At 51.8% G+C, this 11,252-nt stretch overlaps 1 pseudogene; it reads right to left on the bottom strand.

The window, feature by feature from the left end:
* Window positions 1-3,202: 3,202 nt before the first annotated feature.
* Window positions 3,203-11,252, bottom strand: part of LOC103589887 — a 50,729-nt pseudogene continuing 42,679 nt past the window's right edge.

Here is an 11,252-nt window from a genome sequence, read left to right as displayed (position 1 = left end):
GAAGCCACCTGGAGGGGGCAGGTGATGGAGGCAGGGCAGCAGGGCACGCGGTGCACACGTGGGTGTGTGTGCAGGATCTGTGCCCGTGTACCTAGGTGGCTGCAGGGACTCTCCTCTGCCTGCCTGGAGGTGTGTGAGGCTCCAGACTTGCTGACATTTTAGATGGGGGTGGGTGTTGAGAGACAGAGGAGTCCAGGATGGCGTCCGGCTTTCTGACTGAGGATGGTGAGGCCATCATCGAGAAGAGGGCACTAGAGGAGGACCAGGTTTTAAGGACAGGTGGACCTTTGGGGTCTGTGGTATCATTAGAGTTCCAGAAGGAATCACTAAGGGGGACGGCATGAGCCTGGAAATCATTGTGGAGATGGGCCCGAGGCACAGGATGAGTGTCGTAAGTGTCTGGGTGGTCAGGATATACTTCAGGTGAGGATAAAAGTGCCTTTAGAAAACTTGGCTTTTTTTAAAAAAATCAGGCTGCAATATACTTTTCAAGCAAAATTTTGGTAACTGCCTTGTAAATGCAGCTCCAAGACAAATTCTCATCCAGGAGGTACCTTAAACCCTCCTGCAAAGATTCTGTGTGTCTGTCTGTCTGGCAAGCAGAGGGGCACGAGGTGTTGTTTCCATGCATGTGTGGATCTGATGTCTATGACAGATGTAATGTGTGTGCGTGTGTACATGTGTGTGTACTCAGCTCCTGCAAGCTCATGTGCAGGGTCTGAGTACAGAGCATCTCCCCTGCCTGCCTGGAGGTCTGGGAGGCTCCCGAGTTGGGTAGCACTCACTGTGGCTAATCTCCACTCTACTCCCTCCCTGAGCCAAGAAGATAAAAATGTTTCTGGCACTTTCTAAAGTTTCTGTCCAAGAGTGGAAAAGTCATCAGCTGAGGGAGCTTGAGATGACAAATAGCTGCCAGATCTGCTGGTTCCCAGTCCGAGGATGAGGTGGCTGGGGAAGTGCTAGGATCTGGGCTTCCCAGTTGTGGCCACATGGACAGAACCAGCGGGGGACATGGTGGGATGGGGGCTCACATTCCCTGGGTGCCAGGCACCAATGGACGGATATGCAGGCACATTGGCTGCCCAGGAGCCCACAAGGCCTACACAGATGGGGGAAAGTTCCATAAATGCATCAACAAGAAATATCAGGTAACAGAAAATACTATGGAGACTGCCACACTGGGAGAGGGGCTGGCGGGGTGACAGCAGGGCTTCATTTAGAGTGTGTGACCTGAGCCACCTCCTGATTGAGGCAGCATTTGAAATGAGACCTACATGATAGGAGGGACAGGGCATTGCAGCCACAGGAACAGCAAGAAAAAAGGGGCAGGGCTGGGGAGGGTGTGGGAGAAAAGGAAGTGAGGTCAGCGGCAGCCTTCTGGGACACTGAGCTCCCAGGGGAGGTGAGCAGCAGGTGGGCACTGGTGGGGATGCGAGGCCAGAGGAGACGCCAGCAAGGCAGGCAGGGAGGCAGGCGGGAGCAGAGGACCTACTGGGTACGGCGAGAGAACTGGACTCTAAAAGAAGAGCTGGAAGAGCCTTCAGGAGCCAGGCCCAGAGAGGAGAGGGACCTGCCCAAGGTCACACAACCAGTCATTGCCCAGGCTGGGGCTCCCCCTATGCCCCCAGACCTGAGTCCTGTCTTCTCAGCATGCTGCCTGCCCGAGGAAGCCATCCACCCAAAGACTGCAAAGCTGAACGGCCCTGGCTGTGTGGAGGCCTTCCACGCACACAAGCTGGTTCTGAGCCCAGGAGCCTGGCATGTCCTTGTAAAAAGGGTGCCTCTGTGCATTCTGGACCTGAGGCTTCTCCAGGACACTCAGGCTCTGCTCTGCCCCAGGCTCTATGGGGCCCCTGGCGCCCTTGGACATTCTGACAGTAGCAGTCAAAACAGGAAGCCATCCATCCAAAGACTGCAAAGCTGAACGGCCCTGGCTGTGTGGAGGCCTTCCACGCACACAAGCTGGTTCTGAGCCCAGGAGCCTGGCATATCCTTGTAAAAAGGGTGCCTCTGTGCATTCTGGACCTGAGGCTTCTCCAGGACACTCAGGCTCTGCTCTGCCCCAGGCTCTATGGGGCCCCTGGCGCCCTTGGACATTCTGACAGTAGCAGTCAAAAGGAGATGGCTGCTGTAACTGGCTTCTTGCCAGTAGTCCCTGTCCACATCAGTCCCGTCTACCTGGAGGATGCTCAGCCTGGGCTGCTTCAACCCTGGTTTCTTCCCGGGAAGCTTGTGGGTGTCCCACACATGACTTGTCTTGGAGAGATGGGAAGGGGCAGCCTTGGATGGGGAGCCATCCTGGGAGAGCTGGATGGGGGAAGTCAGAAGTTTTGATGAGGGGGAAATTCTGGGCAGGGAGACAAGAAGGCTGGGCTCTGGGCCAGGCTCTGATGCCCCCATGCCATGGGACCCAGGTGGGACCCTGCCCATCCCCGGGCTCATCCTCCCGTGGGTGGAATGAGCTCGTGGGCCTCTGTGGTCCCTGGGACCTTCTTGGCAATTGGCCACACGTGTGCCCTCCAGCCCCCTGGACACTGGCCACTGACTGGGTGGAAAGGAATAAGGAACACCACGTTGCAGTAAAATGTTATCACTCCCTTCCCCACCCCTGCTGGCCTCAGTGAGGGACGTGGGGTCCAAAAGGACAGAGGACAGAAGGAAGAGCCAAACTGAGCAAGCTCTCTGGGACCTGCTTCATGTGGCCCCTAAAATGCGGGTGCCCTTTCCATCTACAATTTTTTCATTGGCAGAAGTAGTCTGAATAGTGAGAAATGTGCAGTATTTATCAAATCCTTACCCGAGCCAGGTCAGAATGGAAAGATTCTACATGCTCAGCAGTAAGAGAAAGGCTGAGTGGTCGCGGGGTGCCCGCACGCTGCGATCCTGATGCGGTCACTACGAGTGTGTTTATAACGTGCTCCAGCAACACAGGAAGGTACTGGGACAGGGGGCCGAGAGCGCAGACCACAGTGAGGAATGACGAGGCAGCACCAACCTCATGCCCACCGAATGCATCAGAAAAAAATGCTAACAGCGGCTGTCTCCCAGGAGTGGAAAGGTGGTGATTATGGAATATTAGGCGAAGTTTCTATTTTCCAAGCTTTCCACACTAGGCAAGTAATACTTTTAGAATCAGAAAAATAACAAATATCAAATTTAAAACAAAAGTGTCTGAGCTTTTTGGAAAATCCCTCTGACTCACCCAGGTTTGATGTCCAGAGGCGTGGGGAGGGGTCTGGGGAAACCTGACTTCTCCGCCAGCCAGTAGGTCTCCTCTACGCCCTTTCCCTGGAAGAGAGAGGAAAGAGGATTGAAAGGCCGTCCCTGAGCAAACCTCCTTGAGCTGAAGCAAAGGCAGAGATATGTGATTCCCACAGCTTGGGGGATAGCAGCCCAGAGCCTGGAGGTCCGAAGCCTGACTCTGCCACTCACTAGCTGTGTGACCTTGGCCAACTTACTTTACCTCTCTGAGTCTCAGTTTCCTCAGTACAACATAAAGTTGTTGTGAGGATTAAATAAGTAAATATTTTATCTGTTAAAGAAATACATAAATAAGGAATCATGAACTCTACGACCAGCAGGTCTGGAATGCTAAGATCCCAGGATTCTATGATCTGTGATTCCAACATTCATTACTGAAGGACCTGGTGGCCTCCCTTGGGAGAACTTGAGGTTGGCGTGCTGCCCTCCCCACCCCTCTCTGCATCCCTTTCTGCCATCAGAGCCCTCTGTTCCTCAGAACACCCAGTTCCCACTCCCCCAAACAAGACACTCTTACCCTTACCCTTATCCCAGCTCACTCTCCCATAACCCCAGCCACGCAGGGCAAAGGATTCCACATATTCCTTCATAGGCTGTGTGACCATGGACAAGTCGCTGCTCTTCTCTGAGCTGCACCCTCCTGCTCTGACATCCCACAGTGTAATAAAGTGAGTTCCATGGAGCAGCCAGTATCTGGGGCCCAGCCAGCCATGGGCCTTTATTTATTTATTTATTTATTTTTTGTCTTTTTCGTGACCGGTAAGGGGATCGCAACCCTCAGCTTGGTGTCGCCCGCACCACGCTCAGCCAGTGAGCTCACCAGCCAGTCCCATATAGGATCCGAACCCGTGGCGGGAGTGTCACTGCACTCCCAGCGCCGCACTCTCCCGAGTGCACCACGGGGCCGGCCCCAGCCATGGGCCTTTAAATTAGGCTGTTCCAGCCTCTCTGCCAAGCCTGGCTCTAGCTGAGGAATCTGAGAAATAAAAGGAGGTGGGACAGGAAGAAAAGATATTGACAGGAGTGCTGTGCCATTGCCTTTATAAAACATTAACATTAAAAAAGAATGCAGAGGTTTCAGACCTTTCTCTGCCTTTGAGGTGCTCCTGGGCAAGGACAACCCAATATCACACTATAAGAGCAGAGGGCTGGTTGTGGGCATGGTGTGTATACAGAGAAGACATGACAGTCACTGTTGGGGGAAAGGAAGGAGGAGGAGGGGTGTTCTTGGGTCAGGGCAAGCTTCAGTGAGAGGTGATGTCTGAGCTGGGGTTCTGAGGGATGAGTAGGAGCCCAGCAGTGCTATGGAGAAGGTATAAGCTTTGGAACCATCAGACCTGGTTGTGAGCTGTGTGACTTTGACGAGTCACTTTGCCCCTCTCATTGAATGTCTTCAGCTATAAAGTGTGGACACTGGTCCTCCTTTCCTTATTGCTATGAGTGATAATGCGTTGAAGGGATTGTGCACCAGCATGCTACACAGGTAGGTCATCGATAGAAGTGACTTCTCTGCCCTGGTCCTTCTTCTCACAAGGAGCCAAATGATTCACCGGAAGAGATGTTTCCTTAGAATGTGGAGAGGACACGTAAATGTCATCAGCTACATCCCCAGCTCCAGGCAGCCACGTCAATCAGATGAGAATCTCTCCTGCTGTCTGATAGAAGTGACTTCTCTGCCCTGGTCCTTCTTCTCACGAGGAGCCAAATGATTCACCAGAAGAGATGTTTCCTTAGAATGTGGAGAGGACACGTAACACACACATCAGCTACATCCCCAGCTCCAGGCAGCCACGTCAATCAGATGAGAATCTCTCCTGCTGTCCATAGAAACTGGATTCTTTGGGATCTTTCCCACCAAGACCAGGAAGTTCTCTCACCTTCAGCTCAGTGCGACCTCTGGTGTCAATCTTGTAGCCTTCACCAAGGCTGAGCAGTGTCTGGACAGTGCTTCGGCTGACACGAATTCTGTCTGCTGAGAAGAAAGGTAGTAATCAAGTCAGCACCTGCTGGCAGCATGCAGTATCTGGTAAAATCATTAAGAGCCTGCAGCAGCCCCAGTTCCAACCAGTCATACACACGATTGTGATTTACGCAGTACCCTTCTCTGGCCGTCTTGTTCTTCAGGATAGTTGGTCACTAAAAGAGACCCCAAGGAAAAGCAAATCATACAGATTGAGGTTAAGCAGAACTCAAGATGAAGTCAGAACCCTTAGGAACATAATTTCTACTTGTAGGGAAGTCTGTAAAGGCCAAGTCAGAGAAGATAAGCAGTTTTAATTTTTCTTTTAAGAGGACTCCCTAAAGGGGCTGCCATATCTGGTTATGCAGGATGTGCACTGAACGACATTAGGGAGCACGTAACCAATACAGCCAGAGGTAGAGGCCCCCGGACATCAACATTTTCAGCTACTCTAACCATGCCATCGGAGTAATTCCTGCTGCCAGCAAGGGCCGAAAATGTTGGGGGTGCCTTCATGGTGGTGTCAGGGCTGCCTTGGCATTACAGGAGCTGGCATATAGACAAGGAAAACAAAACAAAACTGGAAAGGGTCTTCTACTTGTAAAATGGGGAAACCAAGGCCTAGAGGAAGAGCGTTTTATTTGAGGATACGAAGCAAGCCAGTTGCAGAGCCAGGGCTAGGACACAAGTTTCCTTCCTCTTGAGTCATTGTTTTTTCTGCTAATTCCCTCATGAGATCATCACAAAAACCCTGTGGAAAGTGAGAGAACCAATGACATACATCATCTCCTTCCAGTTGCTTTATGACAACTAGGGTACGCTGCCACCAGGTGGTGATTTGGTTACTAAGCACTGTTTGAAACTGTGAGGGTCCACAGTTATTAAGGGAGTCCCTTCCCTGGAAAGGATAGAAGTATGAGATACTCACGCAGCCCCGTGGACTCCATCAGGGATGCAGTGTTGACAGGACAGTGTCCCCAAAGAGGCAGTACTGAGATATGGTGAGACCCACGACCCCCGCTATGCAGGGCCCTGAAACCCAAATGTGCCCAGTGAGCTCCAGCAGGTCATGGACCAGAGAGAGGTCCCTGTGACAGCCTCACTCGCCCCCACTTGCATTCCCCACCTCACATCCTGGACTCCACTTGCGGGGTGAGGATAAAACTATGCGGAGTCTCCCACATTGCCCAGCCAGGAGATGACGCTTGTGCCAGGCTCTAGACTGGGGGTGGGGGGACACAGATAAGTCAGAGCCAGTCCCTGCTCTTGGAGAGCTTCCAACCTGGCAGGGAGAGACAGGTGAACTGTGATCAATGCTGTGAAGGGGGAAGCACCAGCGCTGTGCGAGTCCTGAAAAGGACCTCTCACCCAGCCCTGGGGACTTCCTGGAGGAGGTGACGCATGAGCTATGTCTTGAAGGATGAGAAAAGGCGTGGGCAGGGAATAGCACGTGCAAAAGCACAAAGCAGAGAGCCCGCAGGTCCGGAAAAAACTGCAAGCCGCTGAGTACGGATGGAGGGTGTGATGCTTCATCTTAGGTGTCAACGACTAGATCAAGGAATACATAGAAACGTGGTAAAGTATTGTTTGGGGTGTGTCTATGAGGGTGTTTCCAGAAGAGATTAGCATGTAAGCCTGAGTAGACTGGGTGGGAAAGACCCGCCCTCAGTATGGGCAGGCACCATCCGATCTGCTGGGGGCCCAGAGAGAAACAAAAACGTAAGAAAAGTTGAATCTCTTGTTCTTTTTCTTCTGCAGCTGGGATAACTCCTCTCCTGTCTGTGGCCATCCGAACTCGAGACTCTTCGGCCTTTGGATTCCAGGACTCACACCAGCAGCACACCTGGCTCTCAGGCCTTTGGCCTCAGACTATGCGTCACACCATTGGCTTCCCTGGTTTTGAGGCTTCTGGATTTGGACTGAGCCATGCTACCAGCATCCAGTTTGCAGATGGCCTATTGTGGGACACTTCAGCTTTCATAATCACATGAATCAATTTCCCTATAAAGCCCCTCTCATATATTTATATACATATCCTATTGGCTCTGTCTCTCTGGAGAACCCTGACTAATACAGAGGGCCAAGAGGGGAGGGGTGGGAGATGAGGTTGGAGACGTTAGCAAAGGACTTGAGGGCTCTGGGGGGGCAGTGAGTATGGACTTTATCCTGCAGGTCAGGGGAACCATGGAGACAGGAAGGAGTAGGGGCCTGGGAAGGGTGTGTTATAGACTCTGAGGTCTCTCCCAGACCCATCTCAGCAAACATTTAGTTATTTGCATGACCACATAAGGTTTCCGTCCAGCCTCTTCCATCAGACTATCAGCTCCTCAACAGGGAAAGATGCTGAGGCAAAAACAAACAAAAAATATATTTCGATCTAAGTATCACAGATTCTTTGATTTATAATGTATCAGAACCTTAAAATAACAGAAGGAAAAAAGAAACATAAAATGTTTCTATCATAGAGTTTTAAAATCTCAGAAGTCCGGAAGCATGCCATCGGGGGTGTCCCAGTCAAAGCCCCAGTGGGGGTTGAGAGACTGATCTCGCCCTTCACCCTCGAGGCCTCCCCCTCTACCTGAATGCAGTCCAGCCCTGAGGCAAATGGGCACATCTGGGGGTGTCCCAGTCAAAGCCCCAGGGGGGGTTGAGAGACTGATCTCGCCCATCACCCTCGAGGCCTCCCCCTCTACCTGAATGCAGTCCAGCCCTGAGGCAAATGGGCACATCGAGCATGTGCCTCATCCTGAAGTCACTCACAGAGCTGAGGATGTCCAGGGCCATGTTGGTCATTAGGCCATGAGCTGGCTCCTGTTGCCCCAAGGAGGTCCCGAAACCACCATGTAGGCATCCCCAATGGTCTCAGCCTAGAAACCACAGCCTTCATGCTCCAGCGCAAGAACACATCCTCCCTGGCTTGCCCAACAGCCCACCACACAAGCCTGCCTCTCAGGAGCCCCTACCTACCCAGCCCTGGCCCACAGTGCCATCTCTGCCTGGCCTCCAGTTTAGGCACTTTAGCAATGATCGGATATGCACATTTCAGATCACCTTTACCTGTATTGCAGGTAACCTTGCATTTTTTGTCTCTGACCCCAGACCGTGAGCTCCTTGGCAGCAGACTTGGGTACCCCATCTGCACAAGGCCACAGTGGCAGATCAGGGCTTCATCTGGAGAAGAGTGCAGGTATACTGAACAAGTCTTATTTTCCAAACCCATGTCTTTCCCAGGCATACTGTAGAGAATGTAGGCTTTGGAATCAGATGTGGGTTCAAACCCTGGCTCTACCGTTTACTTGGCAGAACACTTCACCTGTGCGAGCCTGTTTCCTCTTATGTGGAGTGAATATTAGAGGTAAAGAATCCAAAGAACCAGGCACATCAATGCTAAATAAATGGAGGTTGCTGTCTTCCTCCTCCTCATCGTCATGGTTTTGGAGAAGACAGGCTCCCAGAATCTCTAACTGGAGGAGACTTTGTCACCCACTCTACCTCCCCTAGTCCCAGCAGCTGCTCTCACCTGCTCACATCCCTTCAGAGTTCCTGGGATAACTGCTTTTCTCTTTAGGCAGCTCTGATTTTCAAAAGTTGAGTTTAGTTGAAACCTGCCTCTCACCTGCTGGTTCCAGCTCTACTTCCTGAACTTGATCCACAAACTTTCCTAAACGCCATCTCTGTTCCTAAGGCCCTGATCCAGGGGCTGGGGACACAGATGTGAATGAAGCGTGGCTTTCTCCCCTGATGCCAGCCAGGCCAGCCACGGTGAAGAAGGTGACTATTCCCCCTACGTCTTTCCGTCTGAGCGCTGCAGAGCTCCTGCGCTGCCCCTCCTACAGCCGGCCTGTGCTGGCTCCACCCAGGCCCGGGGAGCAGCGCCCCCTCTGGCCAGGCACTTCCGCGCTCAGCACCTGGTGGACAGGAATAATCGTGATGTTCCCCTGCCCACAGGGGGCGCTGTAATTCAATAACCTTCACACATTAGCACGTGGATGTGCCCTGCTACCTGTGCTCCCAAGTCTCTGCCTCACCCGGTCTGTCCTCTACCCCAGCTCCGGAAGATGATTTGCCCTAATCACATCCCATTCATATTTATCATTCATTCATTCATTCATTTNTGCACCAGCATGCTACACAGGTAGGTCATCGATAGAAGTGACTTCTCTGCCCTGGTCCTTCTTCTCACAAGGAGCCAAATGATTCACCGGAAGAGATGTTTCCTTAGAATGTGGAGAGGACACGTAAATGTCATCAGCTACATCCCCAGCTCCAGGCAGCCACGTCAATCAGATGAGAATCTCTCCTGCTGTCCATAGAAACTGGATTCTTTGGGATCTTTCCCACCAAGACCAGGAAGTTCTCTCGCCTTCAGCTCAGTGCGACCTCTGGTGTCAATCTTGTAGCCTTCACCAAGGCTGAGCAGTGTCTGGACAGTGCTTCGGCTGACACGAATTCTGTCTGCTGAGAAGAAAGGTAGTAATCAAGTCAGCACCTGCTGGCAGCATGCAGTATCTGGTAAAATCATTAAGAGCCTGCAGCAGCCCCAGTTCCAACCAGTCATACACACGATTGTGATTTACGCAGTACCCTTCTCTGGCCGTCTTGTTCTTCAGGATAGTTGGTCACTAAAAGAGACCCCAAGGAAAAGCAAATCATACAGATTGAGGTTAAGCAGAACTCAAGATGAAGTCAGAACCCTTAGGAACATAATTTCTACTTGTAGGGAAGTCTATAAAGGCCGAGTCAGAGAAGATAAGCAGTTTTAATTTTTCTTTTAAGAGGACTCCCTAAAGGGGCTGCCATATCTGGTTATGCAGGATGTGCACTGAACGACATTAGGGAGCACGTAACCAATACAGCCAGAGGTAGAGGCCCCCGGACATCAACATTTTCAGCTACTCTAACCATGCCATCGGAGTAATTCCTGCTGCCAGCAAGGGCCGAAAATGTTGGGGGTGCCTTCATGGTGGTGTCAGGGCTGCCTTGGCATTACAGGAGCTGGCATATAGACAAGGAAAACAAAACAAAACTGGAAAGGGTCTTCTACTTGTAAAATGGGGAAACCAAGGCCTAGAGGAAGAGCGTTTTATTTGAGGATACGAAGCAAGCCAGTTGCAGAGCCAGGGCTAGGACACAAGTTTCCTTCCTCTTGAGTCATTGTTTTTTCTGCTAATTCCCTCATGAGATCATCACAAAAACCCTGTGGAAAGTGAGAGAACCAATGACATACATCATCTCCTTCCAGTTGCTTTATGACAACTAGGGTACGCTGCCACCAGGTGGTGATTTGGTTACTAAGCACTGTTTGAAACTGTGAGGGTCCACAGTTATTAAGGGAGTCCCTTCCCTGGAAAGGATAGAAGTATGAGATACTCACGCAGCCCCGTGGACTCCATCAGGGATGCAGTGTTGACAGGACAGTGTCCCCAAAGAGGCAGTACTGAGATATGGTGAGACCCACGACCCCCGCTATGCAGGGCCCTGAAACCCAAATGTGCCCAGTGAGCTCCAGCAGGTCATGGACCAGAGAGAGGTCCCTGTGACAGCCTCACTCGCCCCCACTTGCATTCCCCACCTCACATCCTGGACTCCACTTGCGGGGTGAGGATAAAACTATGCGGAGTCTCCCACATTGCCCAGCCAGGAGATGACGCTTGTGCCAGGCTCTAGACTGGGGGTGGGGGGACACAGATAAGTCAGAGCCAGTCCCTGCTCTTGGAGAGCTTCCAACCTGGCAGGGAGAGACAGGTGAACTGTGATCAATGCTGTGAAGGGGGAAGCACCAGCGCTGTGCGAGTCCTGAAAAGGACCTCTCACCCAGCCCTGGGGACTTCCTGGAGGAGGTGACGCATGAGCTATGTCTTGAAGGATGAGAAAAGGCGTGGGCAGGGAATAGCACGTGCAAAAGCACAAAGCAGAGAGCCCGCAGGTCCGGAAAAAACTGCAAGCCGCTGAGTACGGATGGAGGGTGTGATGCTTCATCTTAGGTGTCAACGACTAGATCAAGGAATACATAGAAACGTGGTAAAGTATT

Source organism: Galeopterus variegatus, unplaced genomic scaffold (genome assembly GCF_000696425.1).
Source record: "Galeopterus variegatus unplaced genomic scaffold, G_variegatus-3.0.2 Scaffold736, whole genome shotgun sequence".
Lineage (NCBI taxonomy): Eukaryota > Metazoa > Chordata > Mammalia > Dermoptera > Cynocephalidae > Galeopterus > Galeopterus variegatus.
Note: the sequence above shows the minus strand (reverse complement) of the source record. Positions and strands in the feature narration are given on the sequence as shown.